The sequence below is a fragment of the Neofelis nebulosa genome, chromosome 4, assembly GCF_028018385.1.
Source record: "Neofelis nebulosa isolate mNeoNeb1 chromosome 4, mNeoNeb1.pri, whole genome shotgun sequence".
In the NCBI taxonomy this organism is placed as follows: domain Eukaryota; kingdom Metazoa; phylum Chordata; class Mammalia; order Carnivora; family Felidae; genus Neofelis; species Neofelis nebulosa.
Genome location: NC_080785.1, coordinates 138,641,563 through 138,661,648, shown reverse-complemented (window position 1 = coordinate 138,661,648; position 20,086 = coordinate 138,641,563). Strand labels below are relative to the sequence as shown.

General features: G+C 43.1%; 1 protein-coding gene and 1 long non-coding RNA gene across 3 annotated transcripts in view; both read left to right on the top strand.

The window, feature by feature from the left end:
• ATXN7 (ataxin 7) overlaps positions 1–20,086 on the top strand; it is a 95,420-nt gene that overhangs the window by 8,131 nt on the left and 67,203 nt on the right. The gene's annotated exons all lie outside the window — the stretch shown is intronic.
• LOC131509956 (uncharacterized) lies at positions 1,019–13,930 on the top strand. Its single transcript, XR_009260825.1, has 2 exons — positions 1,019–9,167; positions 9,412–13,930. It is a non-coding gene; the product is annotated as an uncharacterized LOC131509956 (long non-coding RNA).

Genomic DNA, 20,086 nt, shown 5'->3' with positions numbered 1-20,086 from the left:
GTCAGCACTCCTGTGATCTCAGCATTCCCATTTCCCCCTTTTACAGATGAGGAAACTGAGGCTCAGAGAAATGAGGTACCTCAGTAAGATCATGAAGCATGTAAGAGACACTAACCCAGATCTGCCTGACTCCACAGTCCACATGCTTGACCCACTGCCGTGCTGAGCCCATTCCAGAATGCTCGCCTGCTTTTCATGAGCTTGAGCAGGTTGCTATGACCTTTGTTTTCTTTTCCTCAGCTAGAAAAACTGAACTTTACTACCCCTGCCCCCACATTTATTCTAAAGATACCAGAGCCTTTTCTTTGCTGTGCCTTAGAACAGTCTATAAGTTGTGTTTACCGGTTCCTTTATACAGATCTTTTCTTGGAGGGGGAGGGGACATGTGTGCGGTTTGCATTAGAAGTAATTGACTTTAAAAAAAGATGAAATGAAAGCTAAGGTTGTAGCAGATAGGAAACACAATCATCTGGGATTTGTGCCATTAGGAAAAAAATCTTTTAAAAAAGAAGTGAAATTTCACTATTTAAATAGCATTTCAGTGCAAGATTGCTTTTAATCACATTGATATTCAAAGTTTATGGCAGTATTTTTAATAAATGTGCCCCTCTGATTATTAAAGTATTTTTTGATTGAAGTTCTAAGGAGAAAAAGAAGCCTGTTAGTAGACTTAACAGTTGGAGTTACTGTACTTTTGAGAGAAAGGCAGAGGATTACATTTATATTCATCTTGTACAGCAGGGATTATTATAAATGAGCAAAAGAAGGAAAAGAATGATTTTTACATTTCAGGCACTCAACATAAAACTAGATTAAGTGTTCTTGTTCCTTTTTGTAATAAAGACCCTGCTAACATGAAATGCTTTTCTGTTCTGTGTAAGCTTATGGCAGGCAAAAGTCATAGGTTATTATCAATTACATCCACAATCTTAAAACAAAAAATATTTCCCTCCCAGGTTACACTGATGTTTTCCACAATCTTGAACTCCAGTAATGCAGGCGGGGGGGGAGGGGGGGGGGAGGGGGAGGGGGGGGACAACCCCCAAAATGAATGTTTTTAACCAGTGGTTCCAGGATTTTCTATTTTATACCAGAAAGTTTCCTAAATAAATTGGGGACCAATGATAGGGTTGCTAGCATTTTGAAATATAGATAATTCGACACACATATAGTTACTACCATTATAAAAGTATGAGGGCCATTGTTTTGGAATAAAGGACAGTTTTTTAAATTTGAAGAAAGTTTTAAAAAGACACAATGCGTTATCCTTATTTTTCTCATTTCTTTGTGGACTTATTGGAGATCATTATGTATTTTGCCATTTGAGAAGCACTGCTTTAAATCAGCTTCCTAAAATGTCTATCATGCAACCTTGCTTCTGTGTGCTATTCTTAGGAGTTAGGCAGGAAAGGGGTTCCATGTGGTAGGTTTAAAAAAGACAACTTGCAAGGCAGTGGTGGAAACTACTGATTCTGGAGTTAAACAGACTTAGGCTCAAATCTCAGCTGTGGCTGGTGAGTTAACTTGAGGAAAATTAAATAGATTTGCTAAGCCTCAGTTGACTGACTGTAAAGTGGGAATAGTGGTATTGCCCCATAGTGGTTGGAAGGATTAAATGTTGTAGTGCTGTTTCAGCACTTTGTGCAGTAGCTTGCAGAGTAACTGTTCAACATATGTTAATTGCTGATTCTGTTCATTTTATCAGTAATGAAAACGGGGTGTCCTGAGCGTGCTTCTGATCGGGTGCTCCTGCAGGACGTATAGGGGAGCAAGCAGCAGGAAGGGAGATGGCCGGTTTCCTTGAGCAGGCAGTATGTTGGCGGTCAGAGGAAACCTCAGTGTGCTCGGGAGGGCAGAGTGTAGGAAATGAACCCAAGTTTCGAGTTGTCTTAAGACTCCAGTGAAAATGAGAAGTGGGAATTGACATTTCTTGTTTCCTCCTTTAGACCTCTCCTTTTGACTTGCAGAGAGAAGCCCCGTGTGGTTATTTACTCTCTCCTGCTTGTACAGAGTGGTGCAGCTCCTCTTCTGGAAGCCTGAAGTTTGTCTTTTAGATAGCTTCTTAGAATGTTCCACAAACTTCTTTTTCTGAGCAAGAAAGGTAAATTGTAGCAAGTAGAGTAAGTTGTCTTCACTAAATTGTGAAAGGGATGGGATAACCGAGGCTCCTATTTGTATGATGGTGTGTGTTGGAGGGGAGGTGCTGAGGACAGGGGACGGTAGTCACAAGGGGTTTTCTGCCTGGTGAGGGAATTTAGAAAATTGCCTGGTCAATTCTTGTAAATTTCCATTCTAACTGGAAGCAGTTCTTCATTTAAGTTACCTTGTTCTCCTTGGAAACTATATGGACAGATAGGTTTTAATGGGAAAAAAATCATCATTATGATAGAAGTTAATACATAGTCATTGTAAAGATTTTACTAATGAAATATGGAACATGAAAACCATCATTCTTTGTAACCCCATTCTAGCCAATTTTAAATCTTTAATTACAGGGTTTGTATTTAGGGACGTTTATACTTGATCAAGGACACCCATGTTACTGCTTTGGGCACTTAACGACAGGCAGGACTTGAACTTGCTAGCCTGGTTATTTTGTTTCCTGACGAGGTCCAGGCCTTGTCTCTCGGCAGGCCCCAGAGTATTTTGTCCAGCATGATTCCTGCTTTGAGAATCCTCTGGCTGTTTTGCCTTCATTCATTTAGCTTTTCTCCCACAGACATTTGGTAGACCCTTTATCTGTGCCTTTTGCTGGTCTGGAGTCTGAGGGTACAACTGCAAACAAGGTAGGAAGGCACAACCCTAACCCTCAGTAAGGCAGTTGGTCAGCAGATATTTGCAGACTTACCCACTAAGTGCCAGGTTCTCTGATGGATGCTGGGGATAGAGTGACACAAGTCAGAAGGAGCCCCTGCCCTCTGCCAAAGGGAGACACAGTAAATACACAAACATTTTTCAAGGACATAGAGTGCTGTAAAGTAAGCTAATGATGTTGGGCGGGGGGGTGGTAGCTCTAGCTAACATGATCAAGGAAGGCTTTTCTGGGAATTTAGCATTGGAGCTGAGATCTAAATGGTGTGAAAGACGCTGTCACTGGTTCATCTGGGATGGGGGAAGGAATATTCCATGCGGATGGAAAAAACAATTACACAGCCTCTGTGATAGGAACGGAGAGGAATGGAGGAAAAATGAAGCTTATGAAGGTCAGACCACAAAGGCCAAGGTTAGGATTTGGGTTTATCCTACGCGTAAAGGGAGCCTACTGCAGGGGAATGGCCTGATCTGTGAAGTGTGAAAACCACCAGCTCTTGTATGCTAAGTGTTTCGAGGGAAGGGTGTGGAGACCAGGCAATTAGGTGAGAGGTGGTGATGGCAGTGGCAGGGTATCCTGTGGAGGGTATGGTTTGGAGGTGGATTTGACATGATTTCGTGAAGACTTGGATGTGGGTGGGGGAGAAAGGTAAGGATTGAGCAGCCGAGTGGTGAGGAGTGGCGGAGACAGTGGAGACTTGGTCAAGGGGCTCGGGTTTCGGCCACAGTGTGTGTGAGGTACTTAGCATTGGCCTGCAGCTGTGGAGTATACAGCCACGCCTGGTGGGGCAGCCTGGGCTGGTGGCGTTGTGCGCATCCATGTCACCTGCGTACAGAACCTGGAAAACTACGGGACAGGGTGAGTTCCTCCAAGGTGCGAGTGTGGACAGAGAGTAGAAGCGGGCCAGCGGTCCTCCTTGAGGGGGTGGGGTTGAGGAGGAAGCTGTGGGAGGGGGGAGGAATCGCTAGGAGATGGGAAGGGAATCCAGCTGAGCGTGGTTGGTATAGAATTCAAAAGGAGAAACACTTGAAGTGAGGCGTGATTGCCTATGTCAGATGCTGTGTGAAGTAAAGCCAGGCCAGGGAACTGATCTTTGGCTCTGGAAGTGTGGAGGTGATTAACGACCTTCATCAGTGGATGAAATGCCTCAGTGGAGGGGGCTGAGGGAGGGACTGGGGGTACTGTGAGGACCAGCACTGAGGAAATGGAGACGACAGATGTGGGCAGGTCTCCAAAGGGTTTTGCTCTGAAAGAAAATGGGGAAATGTGGCAGTAGCAGGACAAGAGTATGGATAAAGGGGAATAGGGAAGGTTTATTTTATTCCATTTTGTTTTGTTTTGGATAATACTAGGTCATATTTGTCTGCCACTGGAAATATCCAGGAGTGGGGGATAATTGATTGCATGTGAGAAAATAGATAAAACTATAAGGATTATGCTCTGAGATGAGAAAAGGGGATGGGATCAGTGCCCAAGTAGACTGGTCAGCTTTGGATAGAATGGGACTTTATTCTGGTATTCTGAGAGGAAGAGCCTGTAGATGCATTGCGGGTAGAAACATGGAATTGGGGAAGCATAAGGTAATTAGTTCTTTCCTGTGAAGTAGGAGAGAAGTTAGGAGGTCATCAGTTAGTTGAGAGTGGATAGGAAGAATTTTGTCTGCCAGTTTTCCAGAGAATGCAGCTGGGTGGAGGAGGGTGGATAGCCAAGTAAACTGGCAGTTACATATCCCTTGGAGGCTTCCCAGTGCACTTAGAGGGAATCCAAACTTCCTAGCAACCCTGCGAGGCCTTGGGTGGTGAGAAGGTAAGCCCAGAAAATCAGGCATCTCCATAACTTGGCAGGGAGGACAGGGTGAGTTGGTGGGAAAGCAGGGGTTAGTTAAGGAAGGCTTCCTGGAGGAGATGAATGGGGAAGTTGGCGCTGTTGTTAATCCTTGAAGGAGGAGTTAGCCAGTCTGGTGTGGAAGCAACTTCTGAGGTGGGGACATCTCTGCGTCGGAGCCCAGAGCTTGGCTGGAGCACTGGAGGGTAGGAGACAGAGGTGCAGCAGGAGACAGGTCACCCCAGGGGGTGGGCGTTGGGAGACCAGCATGGTAGCTATGTGCAGATTGAACTGGCAGGGGTAGAAGTGGAGGTTGGAGGCCAGTGGGGCATGGAGCCTGCCTTCTTCATGTGAAATCCTCAAGTGTTTATTTAGGTAACGAAAAACTGAGGAAGTGGGGTTTTAAAATACAATTTTACAGTCTAAAGTGGATTGTTTCTGTCTGGTAAAACCCTCTCATGTGTCTTTTTGTTGGTGTTCGTTCATTAATTCAGTCAGCCTGTATTTACTGAACACCTATTTTGTGCTAGATACTGTTCTCATTTTCAGAAAAAAACAGGAAATGTTCCAGAACTGCCCTTATAGAGCTTCTATCTAGTGAAGGAGACCGGTAACAACAACAAATTGAAACATCTATGTTAGGTGGTGATGAGTGTTCTGGAGAAAGATAAAGCATGGAAGCATGCAGTTTAAAATAGGGTGAGGAATTTTCTGAACCAAGGCTTAGAGGATATGAAGGCACGAGCCATCTGGATGTCATGGATGAGCTTTAGGCCGAAAGAACAGCAAATCCAAAGGCCCTGATGGGAGAGGATCATAGGGTGTTGACAGAAAGGCAGGGGACCAAGGTGTCTGGGAAGATGAGTAGGAGTGTAGAAGTCACTTGCTGAGGGCTTGGGGGTAAGTTGGAGAGGCAGACGCCACAGGGCTTTGTAGCCCAGTGAAAATTCAAATCCTTTTACTATGGCCTACAGGCCCTGCTTGGTCTGGCCTCTGCCAGGCTGTTCACCCTCCCCATCTTCCATTTTCCCCTTTGCCTATAGTGCCTCAGGCCTGCTAGCCTCCTTCCAATTCTTCACATGCTCTGGGCTGTTTCCCACCTCTGAACCCTTGCCTGTTCCGTTGCCACTGCCTGGACTACTACTGCTTCTCCTTCTGGCCCCACACCTTCCTTAGCTTAGGGGTCACCCTCCTCAAATTGAGTCCTTCATGTCGCTATCCCTTTAGAGCCCTTATCAAAAACTGTCCATTAGTATCTTGTGATGACGGAGAGCAAGCTATCATTCTTACTAAAACGTGACATTACTGTTAGATTGGGATCTGAATACTGGGTACAAGGAACTAACATGACAAATTTTTACACAAGTTGGCTAAATTTGCAAAATTGCTGTCTGCCTGGAGGGGAAAACAGTATAGACCACCTGGTAATAATAATCTTTGGCCTCTTGTTGGGGAGGCGTGGTAGTGTTCACTGCAATAACATTTCATTTCCTTATTGGTGATAAAGCTTGGTAGACCCTTGTTCCTCTCTGCTTCCAGTGTTCTAGCACCCTCTTTTTGGTCGAGTAACAGTGTGCTGTGAAAAGAGAAATGGTTTTGGTTTTGGAATAACTGGTTTTGTAGGAATAAATGACAGTGTGCCTGAATCCCTCTATTACATCATCAGGGGTTTCTTTCCCAAGATAAACTCTGTGCTTGTTTCAACCTCTACATAGGAAATTTATTTTCTTCCTTCCCTTTATTCCTGTTTCTAGGCCTTTTTCTGTCTCCTCTGATGAACCACTGTACTAGGGACAGGCTCGGAGTTTACAGCAGATTTTAGGTACTACACTTTCTCTCCTTATCTCAGCCTCATGTCTGAGGAGCTTTCCATTGTTAACTGGCAGCTGCAGTGACTGTGTCTTTAAAAGATCTTGTGTGTTGGGTAGATGTTTTCCTAAAAGCTGTTGGCTGTTACTGAAAATAATCTGTTGTGTGAGTTTACAATCTCTCCATGAATCATAGTTTTCTCATTAAGGAGATAGTTATGCGAGGGTAACAAATAAAACAACTAATTTTTTTTAAACTTTAAAAACCAAACCATCCAGCTAGATTACTCAAGTTGGTAAGCACTAGTATTCATCAAATGCCATGTAAGGGTCTGTAGAAATTTCACAAAGATCTTTTTTTCCTCACTAGTAATTCTGAAATAAGAACAGCTTCTTAAATACAGGATTTCAATAAATGACATTTAAGAATTATGAAATCCTGATAGCTATATGCTTTACTTAACACTGGGAAAATGCCTTTAAGAAGAATTTTAGGGGGGTGGGGCACCTGGGTGGCTCAGTCGGTTAAGTGCCCAACTCTTGATTTCGGGTCAGGTTATGATCTCATGGTTCATGAGTTTGAGCCCAGCGTCAGGCTTTGGGCTGACGGTGCAGAGAGCCTGCTTGGGATTCTCTCTCTACCTCTCTTTCTGCCCCTCCCTTGCTCACACTGTCTCTTTCAAAATAAACTTTAAAATCTGTATATTGGAGAAAAAAAAAATTAGGGGCACTTGGGTGGCACAGTCGGTTAAGTGCCTGACTTCAGCTGAGATCATGATCTTGAGGTTTGTGAGTTCAAGCTCTGTGTTGGGCTCTGTGCTGACAGCTCAGAGCCTGGAGCCTCTTTTGGATTCTGTGTTTCCCCTTTCTGCCCCCCTCCTCCACTCATGGTCTATCTCTTTTCTCAAAAATAAATAAACATGAGGGGCACCTGGGTGGCTTGAGCATCAGGTCATGATGTCGTGGTTGACAAGTTTGACCCCACGTAGGGCTCTGTGTGGGCAGCTGAGAGCCTGGAGCCTGCTTCGGATTCTGTGTCTTCCTCTCTCTCTGCCCCACTTGTGCTTACACTCTCTCTCTCAAAAAATAAACAATTTTTTTTTTTTTTTTACATGCAGATTCCCAGGGGTGCCTGGGTGGCTCGGTTGGTTAAGCATCCAACTTCAGCTCAGGTCATGATCTCGCGGTTTGTGAGTTTAAGCCCCGCATTGGGCTCTGTGCTAATAGCTCAGAGCCTGAAGTCTGCTTCAGTTTCCGTGTCTCCCTCTCTCTCTGCCCCTCCCCTGCTCATGCTCTGTCTCTCTCTGTCTCAAAAATAAATAAAAAAATTTTAAAAAATTAAAAAAATAAACATGAAACAAATTTTTTTTTAATTTAAAAAGAGGAATTTTATTTACAACTTGAAAAATTAAGCATCTTAGCCAATACCTTGTAGTGACTAATAGCATTATTAATGGCTGTCATTGTTTGACCACTTCTGTGAGCCAGGCACCACACACGGATTGCCTCAGTTAGTCCTTACAAAGTACTGCAAAGCAGGTATTTCCATCATCCCCATTTTAAGGATGAAAAAACTGAGGCTCAGCTCAGGAAAATTGACTTGCCCCAAATTACATAGCATCTAAGTGGCAATGCTGGGATTTCTGGTCTGGCTGACTCCAAAGCCAGATGTTTCCCTGATCTGTTTTTAGCAGTGGCTAATTTCTGCGTGTTGAACACTCCTTTATGAGGAGGCACTAGGAATTGGCTTTAACTTATTGGCAAACAGAGTGTCCATGCACCCACCAGAGAGCTGTTTAAAATCAAGGAACTCAGTGTTTTAGGGACTAGCAGCAGCAGTGAAGTTCTGGTGGGAGAGTGGGTGTACTGTCTGAGAACTTTGGACTTAAAATGTTGGGACTGGTGGGTTAGAGAGAGAGAGAGAGAGAGAGAGAGAGAGAGAGAGAGTGTGTGTGTGTGTGTGTGTGTTAGGCCATGCAGGGATTCACTTAAAATTCATAGTAAACATAATTTCTAAAGTGCACAGTGGACAAATGGTTAACTCTCTGAAAATAAATCCTAATAGTTTGTTAGCTGAGACAGGAAAAAATAATTTAGACATTTCTTGATATAACAGGGAAGTGGCATGCATACTATGCATACTAACCTTTTAGGACATTATCTGTTTTTTTTAATGTTTATTTTTGAGAGAGAGCATGTGTGCACATGTATGAGCGTGAATGGGGGAGGGGCAGAGAGAGAGACAGAGGATTCGAAGTGGGCTCTGTGCTGATGTGGGGCTCAAAGCCATGAACTGTGAGATCGTGAGCTGAGAGCCCAATGTGGGGCCAGAACCCATGAAATATGAGATCCTGACCTGAGCCGAAGTCAGATGCTTAACCGACTGAGCCACCCAGGCGCCCCAAAACAGTGTCTTTATCTGGACAGATAAATAAACACAGCTAATACAGTCTTTTATAATAATGCATAAATATGCTAACTAACTTGAATGTAAATTTAAAAAATAAAAGAAAAAACAAACAAAAAAATAATGCACAAAGATACTTATAATCCAGAGATTCTCCAGGAGTCTTTCTTTCAAAAATTAGACTCACTAAATTTTACTACCTTACTTGCCAAACCATTTTCTGGTTGGTATTAAGTAGCTGAATTGATCGATCGATCTCTTTCTTGTTTTCCCATCTCTGCTGGTCTTGTTGGTAGTGCTTCCAAAAGAGAAATAGGTTAGGGGCGCCTGGGTGGCGCAGTCGGTTAAGCGTCCGACTTCAGCCAGGTCACGATCTCGCGGTCCGTGAGTTCGAGCCCCGCGTCAGGCTCTGGGCTGATGGCTCGGAGCCTGGAGCCTGTTTCCGATTCTGTGTCTCCCTCTCTCTCTGCCCCTCCCCCGTTCATGCTATGTCTGTCTCTGTCCCAAAAATAAATAAAAAAACGTTGAAAAAAAAATTAAAAAAAAAAAAAGAGAAATAGGTTACAATAACAACAAAACTTTCCATCAAATATTTCTCTCTGCTTTGGTCATGTTGCATTACTGTGGTCTTGTCTACGTGCAGCACGACTGGCACAGGCATGTGGGAGTTTTCTTGAAGACCAGGCCGGCCTCCTCTTGCTGGCCGCAGAGCCACCCCCAGCTTTCTGTCTCTGCTCTGCACACAGTGGGTTCATCCTGCCCGTTGTCAGTGCAGAGATGATTGAGAACTGGGAATTACCTGTTCAGTTGCCTTTGATAGGAATCTACGGTTTTGAAATAGTTACGACTAAACTGGACATAATTTTTCTTTCTTTTTGTTCTTTCTTTCATTCTCTACTTTCTCTCTCTCTCTCTCTCTCTCTCTCTCTCTCTCTCTCTCTTTTCTTTCTACAGGAAAAATAGATCTTAATGTATATTTTAATGGTTTTCAAACAGTGCTGATTACTTTGAGAGGTCAGACTTTCATGTTTGGCTTTGGTAGAATTTAGCAGGCCCTGTTAAGAGACAGCTTTTCTTCCATTTTACAAGATAACAAGTTTTTATTTTTATTCCCAAATCCCCAGGAAATTTTCAGTGCTGTCAGTTTTATGAAAAGGTAATTAGGGAGCGAGTAGGGAATATGTCTTGCAAGCGGTTGGTTTGGCATCTTCCCTCAAGTTCTTATTTGCCTGATGAAACTATCTCGTAATAAGATCCCTTTGTGTGCAGCCCCTCTGCAGTTCCCTGGAAGGCCTTGGCCATAATTATGTCTATATCTGGGTCCTGTCAAATGACGAGAGGAGCCAGAGTAGAAGAACGGCCACCCTGACCTTTTGCAAATCTCACAGTTTAAAACTTGAGGTGGCTTCTAACAGACTCCTATTGCTTAAGGGTTTTTGTACCAGCGTTGAAGGCACTGAGCAGGTAGCTCCTTCTGTGGAGACATACCAAGAGTGTGTGCACTGATTTTGTTAAATATGGCTGCAAGAGGACCATATGGGGCATGGGAGAGTGGAGCAGTCTCTTTCAAAGAACCACTAAGGGATTAAAATGAAACAGGGGTCGAGAAGAGGTCAGCCCTTAAAGCTGGAGTCAATGGAGTGTATACTGGAAGTTCCAACTTCTTGTTTCTACTGCTTATCCTGGTATTTACTTGTGAGCACTCCCTCCCCACTCGCCCCCCAGAAAGTGGAGGGGATACATGAAGTTTAATTACTCGGAATTGTAACTGAGTTCTGATCAAGGGTTTGCAAGCACTAGCTGTAGATACCCACGTGTGGAGTCTGTGCATATAGGGTGCCTAGCCTTGACTATGGTGTCAGGAAGGAAGAGCCCCTAAGACCAGAGACGGTGTTCATGGACTTGCTCTTCCTGCAGAAAACAAGCCAAATCCCTGGCCTGTGAGGCCACCGAGGGTCAGATCAGTGTTCCCCTTTCCTTACAGCCTTTGCCTTCTTTTAGGAAGAAAGGTGCATCATTGCCATCTGTTGTGGCTGTTGTTTGGTTTTCTTTGCTCTTGGCTGTATTTTTTCTGGATTAGGTGGTGTACATTGTACACCCACACCGTAAATTGCCCCCAACCCCTCTACTCTTACTTAGGAAGAGCTCACATGAAATCCTGCTCCCATTCAGTGTTTCCTAGCTGGTATTCTGATGTGGGTGACCAATGCAAATTGGGACTGTGACACACCTGTGTCAGGACAGGGAGTCCTTTAAGTATAGGTGGAAGTAGACCATGAAGAACTAACACACACAAGGGTTTTGAAACAAGTGGTTCTTAAACTGGATTTATTTGAGCAGGGGGAGGTCCTCGAACCCCTTTGTAGATATATACGATATACTGTCTGTGTTTGCCTAAGTACAGTTATCTAAAAAGAGAGAATATGCTCTTGAACAGATACTCAGAAGCCTTTTAAAACCCAGTAGGGTTTGGCACCACCAATAAAAATACCCAAAGACTTTTTGCAAGCTTACAGCAAGTCTCCACTTTGTAAGCTTACAGCAAGTCTCCACTGTTATTTTGTTTGTAGTTAAAGTAGGTTTTTGGGTCCATATTCTAGATAATTTTAAAAATCTCCTATTCACTTTCTAAATCTTGTGGTTTGCTTACTTAATGTTCTCACAGCAGTATTATTTTCTGTAATTTTCATTAGAAGCCTAGTGGTATTCTGGCTACATTAAAGGTTGTAAGAATCCTAAGTTGGCCAGCTTGAGAAGATACCCATTTTTTGTCCTAGTGGTGTCTTGGGGATCTGCATCATTGCAGATAGACAGGCAGATAGATAAAAAGCTCAGTCTCACCTGACATTTTGAAATGAACCTGTTTATAAATTCAGGGCAAACAAGGGACAGGCTTTAGGACATGAGGTGGCCGCCAGGGTAATTTTTGTGAAACTCACATCGAATATTGTTTATTATTGCTTAACTGACTTCACGGATTCCCATTGCCCTTTGGGTAAAACTAAAACTACTTAATGTGGCTGATGGACAAAGTTCTGTTTGCCTGAGGCCACCATAGCCTCTCAGCCCCTTAGCCTTTCCCTCTGGGTTATGTATGTCTATCTGTCCCTATGTGCAGGGTCACTACCCCCTTACCCCAGACACCCTTCCCTGCCCTGCTCCCTTCTTTCGTCTAATCCCCTCCCCTGCCACAAAAAATTAACCTTCATTTCTTAGGTCCCTGCTTTGACCTTAGTTCTTCCAGGCAGCCTTTCTTGGGCCTCTGGTCCAGCTTTATGTCTGCAGCATCCTTTTTGTGTTCAGCCATAAGGAGAGCTTCCCATGTCATTGCATAGAGCTTTGCTTTTGTTTTTCTTTCTTTTTTTAAACTGCGTAGTGGTTTGTAATATGAATACACTGTGGTTGTTTAAAACTCGACCTCAGTGGATGGACATTTAGGCTCTTGGTAGTTTTGCTGCTTTTATCGACAGTGGTACAGTTCAAGTGCTTTTACAAGCTTCTTAGCACTAGTGAAATTTTTATTTGCTGGTTTTGTAAATGAGCAGACAAATGGAAGGTATATTTAAGTAGATAATGCCAAAGCGCCCTCCAGAAAGACTTTTCTGGTGTCAGAGGTCCATTGAGATGACAGAAAAGTATGTTGATGCCTGGGAGTGCAGTTCCTTTCTCTTGGAGTCTGCCTCTCCGTAAGGAACTGGCAGGGTCAGCTTTTTTTCCCCTGATCTCCTACTCCCCAAGTACTGGGCTGTTGAAATTGCAGTCTTCTATCCTGTAGAACCTTAGAGCCCTGTGATTTGAAGGTGCAGTCTGACCTTCAAAGTGTTGTTGTTAACAGAAGAATTAATTTTATGCTTCCTGGTTACAATGATTTGCTTCATCTGAGAATCGCAGACTACTGGAGTGTTCCCTCTTTAATCCACACAAAATCTGGGGTACCATTTTTGCCAACTTACTGTTGACTTTCTTCACCTACTCTGTAAGCCTCAGCCTCCACAGTCTCAAAGGCAAAAAGCTGTTTTCTACCTTCCTGAAGATAGTCTACGATGACTGAACTGTACATCTCATAACAGGATTTGGGGTTGAATAAGGAACAGACTGTTAAGTGACTGTCCTCTCAGCTACTTTTCTTTTTTTAAAAAAAAGAGGAAATAGAATTTCCCTGTGACTGCGGTAATCTCCCTTGTTTTCCCTCCTGATAAAATGGTATTCTTCCTTGGGTCCTGAAAAAAACCTTTGCAGAGTAGTTTGTTAGATAATCTTTCTGGGGGGGGGGGGGCGGTATTTGTTCCTGCTGAAGGAATAATGAAATTGATACCTCACAGATACCTATTGGACCAAATGGCTAGTTGATTTTTGTTGTTGTTGTTAGTTTGTATCATACTTAAGATGGAACCCCCCCCCCTTTTTTTTAAGGTAATTGGAAGTTGGGTGATTGATTCACAGATTTTGCACTTGAAAAGATATGGATGTTCATCCTAACTTTCAGAATCATCAGTTGCCCTAACTCCTTTGCAGCTAATGACCAACACTGCATTTGTACTGAGAAGCCAAAGACTAATTCCTCTAGGAGCTGGGGAAGTCTGAAAACCACCCCCGTGTGTCCTGTCCTCTCCTATCTGCCTGCCAGCTGGCAGCCTCTCCCACCTCCCACTGCCTCTTCCACCCTGCCTACTCGGAGGTTATGATTGCGTCTGGCCTCTCGGGCACACCGTGTGCGAAATTCTGCCACTTCTGGGAAGAGAATTCACAGAAAGAATTGAATTGCCTGTTTCTCTGAGTCCTTGGGGGCAGGGGATGTTTTTGTTTATGTTGATGGGAACCACTCTTGGAACGATGAATGGAGAGATCAGAAATGAGACAGTCATCCTACTACACACTTCTTTCCAGAGATCAAGATGGGATGGAGGAGTGCTGGGAAAGAGACGGCCTTTGTGAGAGGCAGAAAGGGAATACTTTTGGATGGTAACTGAGGGAAGAGAGGGTGAAATGAGGAGTGTTACATCCTGGTGACTCAGTTGTTTTTAAATACTTCCTCTCTGGGTTCCTGTAATCACACCAAGAGTTTTGCAGGGTGTTAATGCTTGTTGCTCAGCGCTTCGCATTTCCTGGGTTACAATCCCTGCTCCATCACTTCCCCGCTGACCTGGTTATTTAATACCTCTTAGCCTCAGTTTCTCCCAAGTGGGCATCGGTTAGAGTAGAGTTTCCCCCATAGGGGTTTTGAGGGTGCTGTAATTAATGGAGGGTTTCTCAACCTCACTGTTAATGAAATTTGGGGCCAGATAATTCTTTGTTGTGGGAGAACGTCCTGTGCATTGTAGGATATTTGGCAGCATCTCTGGTCTCTACACTAGGTGCCGGTAGCACCACCTGCTCCAGATGTGACAACCAAAAATGTCTCCAGACATTGACACCATCCCTCTAGGGGCAAAATTGCCCCTAGTTGAGAACTGCTGTTTTAATCATAAGAAGCCCCTCACTCAGTTCCTGGCATAAAGGAATGTCCTTCAGTGTTTGATGCCTATGAGGTACTTGATAAATGTTTGGATGGATGGATGGATGAATGTTGATGGTGTTATGCTATAAAAGATTGCTAGCTCTTTGCTTAGACATTGTATGGGGGCACCTGGGTGGCTCAGTCGGTTCAGCATCTGACTCTTGATTTTGGCCCAGGTGATGATCTCATGGTTCATCAATTCGAGCCCCGCATCAGGCTCTGTGCTGACATTGTGGAGCCTGCTTGGGTTTTCTCTGTCTCCTGCTCTCTCTGCTCCTTCCCACTTGTGCTCTCGCTCTCTCTCTCTCTCCCTCCCTCCCTCCCTCCCTCAAAAATAAATAAAAGAACTTGTATTGTGGGGGAGATTCCTTGCTGAGACTCTTGTGGCATTGCATTAACTAAATTCTTTTGGGTGACTACCAAGAGGAGCACCCCCTTCCTTCTCCTGAGTTTCACTGATGTAGCACAGCCGCACCCGAGAGGTACCAGAGTAACTCTAATTGCATATCCTTGATTCCAAGATGCCTCTTTTTGTTTTTAATATTTCTGAAATCAGAGTTGATTATAAAGTTGAAAGGTGTATTATTTATTCTTCCTCAGAGGTGGATATTGACACACTCTTGGTAGCAGCTTTGAAATGAAGGGATGTGGTATTTCTGGGGATGTCTTGGCTTTGCAACTGGATTGGAAGCTCTTTATGGGCAAAGGCTGTTTTACCATGCTGTTTTTTCCCTCGTACTCAGCACAATGCCACAAACATACAGTCTCGAACATTTGAACAGCCTGCACTTTTCACTGTTCTGTGATGATGCCCTTACTCTGCTTGTCGTATGGTTTTGGACCTTCACACAGCTCAGGACAAAAAACAGTGCAGCCTCTCACATGACGTCAGTACCAACAGTGTTTTCTTCCATAGTCCTCATTTTGCTCTTTCAGCAGTATGTATGAGTGGTTATTTGACCGTTCTACTGCATTTTGCTCACGGAAAAGAGTATACAGTACAAACTAGTTTTCTGACACTGCTGGTAAGAAACCGAGGTCTCAAACTTTTACAGGAGGGTTGCGTCGTATGTGCTTGTAACTTAGATTATACCATATGAGGGTACAGAAGAGAAAAACCAGTGTGGCTAATTTCAGTAGTCAATCAGTGCATATTGCTCTGAAATGAGCTTGAAAGGGAGGTGTGAATCAACTAAGATGTAAGTTCCACGAGGGCAGGATTTTGCTCACAGGTGTATTTTCAGCATCTTGGAAAAGTGTTTTGAGCATAGTAAGCACACAAATCTTATGAAATATTGATTGCTTTTCCTTTATTTGGACTCTGTTCTCACAAGCATCTCAAAGTGCAAGCATCTCATTGTCCTGTGCTTCTGGAGTTGAATTACATGGATTTTTTTTGTACAGTGAGGCCCCTAAATATAAGCCAGCCATTTCATTTGGTAGGAACAGCCATCTGTTCTAACATCAGTGACACAACTGGCTATGTGGGACTTACTGGTTGGCCTCCACACAGCATTTGAGAAATTTTCAAGGATGATTTCAACTGACGTAAGAAACTAACCAACCAATTCCTCTCTTAAAATGGAACTCCAGTGTTAAAAATCAAGACGGATGAAAATCATTAGGCATGCAGAGAGCTATATAACATCATTTATCTGTTTGGTGGACTTGAGCTGGGTTCAGGGGACTGTTTCATTTACCTTGAACTACTAGACCTATATCCCTGGAGACTGTTTCAAAAGTGATCTCTAATTAGAAGAAATTCTGTGATTTGTGTGTTGAGTACAGAATCCCAGTAACCTCTTGTTTGATACCTCTTAATGCAAACGGTTTTGTGTAAGAAAATAGGAGATTGCCTATGGTAGGTTCTAGGTAAATATGTGTTGATCGATTAATCTGAGATTATAATATCATGAAAGAGATGAAGGTCTTGCCTGGAATAGAGCTTGATTTTTCTTCATAATTCTACTCAGCCCATGTTTTGTGCCTTTGACTGGTTGGTCAGTTTTCAGTCAGTCCCTTTTCTTCCTGATTGCATATTCATGTTATAGTGAAGAATGGAAACATTATAGTCTTCTAATGACTTTAATCTGATTTGCAAGCCTTCTACAACTCAAATCCATTTAAAGAAAGGCAACAAGCCCCACGATAAGAAATCTCAAAAAGAAGAATGAAAATGTTCCCACTTTAGCATGGTGTAATTATTTTTGCTGTTCGGTTGCATAGGCAGGCTGCCAGAAGATAGGGGTACAAATTAATTAACCAACTGTTTGCAGAGATATGGCCATGTCATTACCGATAAGCACAGACGTAAATAAGGCAGCATGTCGGCTGTGTTTTTGAAACGAGGGAGGACAGAAATATGTTAACTAAAATAAAATAGACCAAAGGCTTACTGGAGTGAAGAGGCTTACTTTGTTAGTTTCCATTTATTAGTACATAAAGTTCTTCCCTGTTGTCTTAAGTGCTTCGTGATGTGTTGAATGAGGGGAGAAAGCGTGGATTGTCATGTTAGTCTTATAAGAGTATAGCTGAATGCTTTGTTCTTCAATGGAACATATTTAGATCCCATCCCCATCCACTGAAATCATTTCCCATGTAATTTTTAAGGTAATTGGGATTTATTAGGCCAATGGTGAATTTTACCTGCTACGTGTAAAGTAATGTATGTGAATAGTTTTACCCACACAACTGCCTTAAAGTAAACAGATTTCATAATGTCAGAAGCTATGTCCATTCTGTAAGGGTTGAATCTTTGTATTTCTTGTTTACCCTTCCCCTGAGGTGACCTAGTAGGACCCTTAGTAAATACTCGTTGAAGGAGGGAGTGGAGGAGCTCTGTGAACGGTGACATGTTCTTACATGCTGGTTAGAGACTAGATCTGGAGTCAACTAGATTTCACCTTTAACCCCAGCCCCACCTCTTGCCAGCTGTGCAGTCTTGGGTGAGTTACTTAATCATTCCATGTCTGTTTCCTCATTTGTAAACTTGGGCTAATAATAGTACCTATACCACAGGGTTGTTTTGAGGATTAAACAACATAAAGCTTGTAAAGTACTTAGCACCTGTCTGGCCCAGTGAATGCCTAATAAATGGTTGACACGGTGACTAGTGTTATTCCATTGTATTTTAAACATTGGTCTGACATTTTACTTGATGAACACTCAGACAAACAGCTGAGGAGAAATGAGTGTTTTACTTGAGGCATTGCTGTGAATTGTGACTATGCAGGGTGTTATCTGCTAGTCACATCTGTTTGCGTACCGTTGTGCTAACTGAGCTTTGAGTACCTTGTTCAGGTGTGTGCGTGCAGTTGTGCTAACTGAGCTTTGAGTACCTTGTTCAGGTGTGTGCGTGCAGTTGTGCTAACTGAGCTTTGAGTACCTCGTTCCAGCTTGCCCCGGAAGGACAAGGAGTGAAACTACACACTCTGAAGAAGTAAAACTGAGATAAGAGAATGCGTGAAGTTTTCTCGTGAAAGTATTGCCCATTAACTCAGAGTTTTTGAAACAGAAATGAGCAAACAGGCAAAACAAACTTGGAATACTTAAATATTTCCCAGTAGTAATAAACTACACCTAATCTGTTTAAACAGAAGAAGCCTTCGTAACATTAAGAGAGATTAGGAGTAGAACTAATTAACCAGAAGTCAACACTCCCCTTTCTTTCTCCCCTTAGTGTTCTTACAAGTCTCTCCCCTCCCCCATATCCACCCGAGACAGCAGTTAGACAAGTGAGTTTCCTGCACAAAGGGAAGACTACCAGAAATGATTATATAGAACTAAAAACATGTGATGTTGAGAAAAGTTGGCGTTAGGACCAAAAGAACAATTTGCACTTCAGTGATCTACTCTGACCCAGCTGCCTCCTAGGTCAGACCAACTGCTCTCAACCAGGAAGCATCTAGTATTTATGGAATGAGTGGAGGCATGAACGAATCTGATTGATTTAAGCTATTTTCACAGGCATCGATGAGAACATTAAATTGACGTGTATGAGTGCAACCACATCTTTTTAGACACAGTGAAGATTTATCTTTATTTTTTATTGTAATTTCTCATTAAATAAAACTGACTTTGGGGAAAGCTTTAATTCGTTTGAGTGTAAGTAGCAAGTAGTTTCAGGCCTTTGTGCCTGGGTCTCATCATTCTTGGAACCATATTTTAAATTCCTGGGTGACTTTGAATTATTGAAACTTAGTATTTATTCCTTGCCTGTTGTTTTTGTTTTTCCCATATGGGGGGAACACTGTTTTAGGACTTGATTTGTAAAGCATTTCTCTAAAGGTCGGGAGTCTTCAGGATGAAGGCTTCGTTGGTATCTTCTTGGAAGTCTCAGAGGCACCGAGGTTTCAAACGTCCCAAGCGTATGCTCCTCGTTCTCAGACCTGGCATTCTTCCAGAATTCCTTTTCAGAGACTGGTACCACCCATCCATCCTGTTCTGCAGGACCGGAGACTTGGCGTCATTCTCTGCATCACTCTTGTATCCAGGCCATTACCAAGTTGTGCCGATAGTGCCTTCTCAGTGTCTCAGAATCATACCTGTGCCATCACACTGCCATCCCCATGTCCATACTACTCCCTGTCTCCCACCTGTTCTGTTACAAACAGCTCTTGTCTGGTTTTCTCACTTAGGCTTTGGAACCATGAACCTCCCTTGTCCGCAGTGCAGTCTGAGCAATGTTGAAAATAGTAATAAGCAGTCTGATGATGCTATCTTCCATTAAGATACTTGAAGTAAGCACTTCCAAACGGCAGAGTAAGGACCTCTGAAAATCTCCTCCCTAAAAGCAGTGAGACCACTGTTCTGAATTGTCAAAATTAACTTTTTCGGCATTCTGAAAATGAAGACTGGTAGGATCTGTTGAAAACTGATACAAGAAAGAAGGCTGAATCTCTGTAACTACAGCAAACTCTGGGAGGTTTTTAACTCACCCTATTGCAAACCCCCCCACCAGCTCTATAGTAACTTTGAAAACCAACAACTATGGTACCTGTGAGAACCAGAAGCCTAGAAGCCACCAGAAGGGACAGAAGGGGTTTGGAGCTCCCCCAAAGTCCTATTTCCAAGCATTTGTCACTCTCTGAACTGCCTGGTAGCTCCCTAAAAAGTTCCATTCTCAGAACTTGGCTTTCTTGAGCTGACTCAGAGTTCACTATGTGTCCTGTCCCTACGGTGTTTATTAAAAACAACAACAACAAAACGCAATTATTGAACATTACAATGGTCTGAGGTGGTGACAGTCTGACCATCAAACTAAAAGGCAAACAGTGGGGAAAAGACATCAATTGGGGGACCTGAGAAAGCCCTCATTGCTTACCTTTGGCTGACCTTGAGGCTGTAAGCAAATGGAAGTGAAGGCTAAAGCAGAGTTGTAAACTGCTTGCTAGCACACAGACGGCATGCTCCAACACACACGTAGAGCCGCTCAACAAGGGTTGGGAGACACACTGGTTCAAGATATTTTAGGAAATCCCTGCCTAATAATTAGCTAACCACACAGAAACTTTTGACCTAACCACACATAACAGAGAATATAGGCTTTAAAACAATTAGAGTGGGTAAGTCACTTAACAAACAAGGACAGGTGGGTGTGATTTCCAGAGTTGCCACATTACATTATTTAAATTGTCCAACCTTCACCAAAAAATTAAAAGGACAACAAAGAAACGGCAAAGTATGGCCCACATGCAAGGGGAAAACACAGATTAGAGCCATGTCAAAACGAAGCTTTT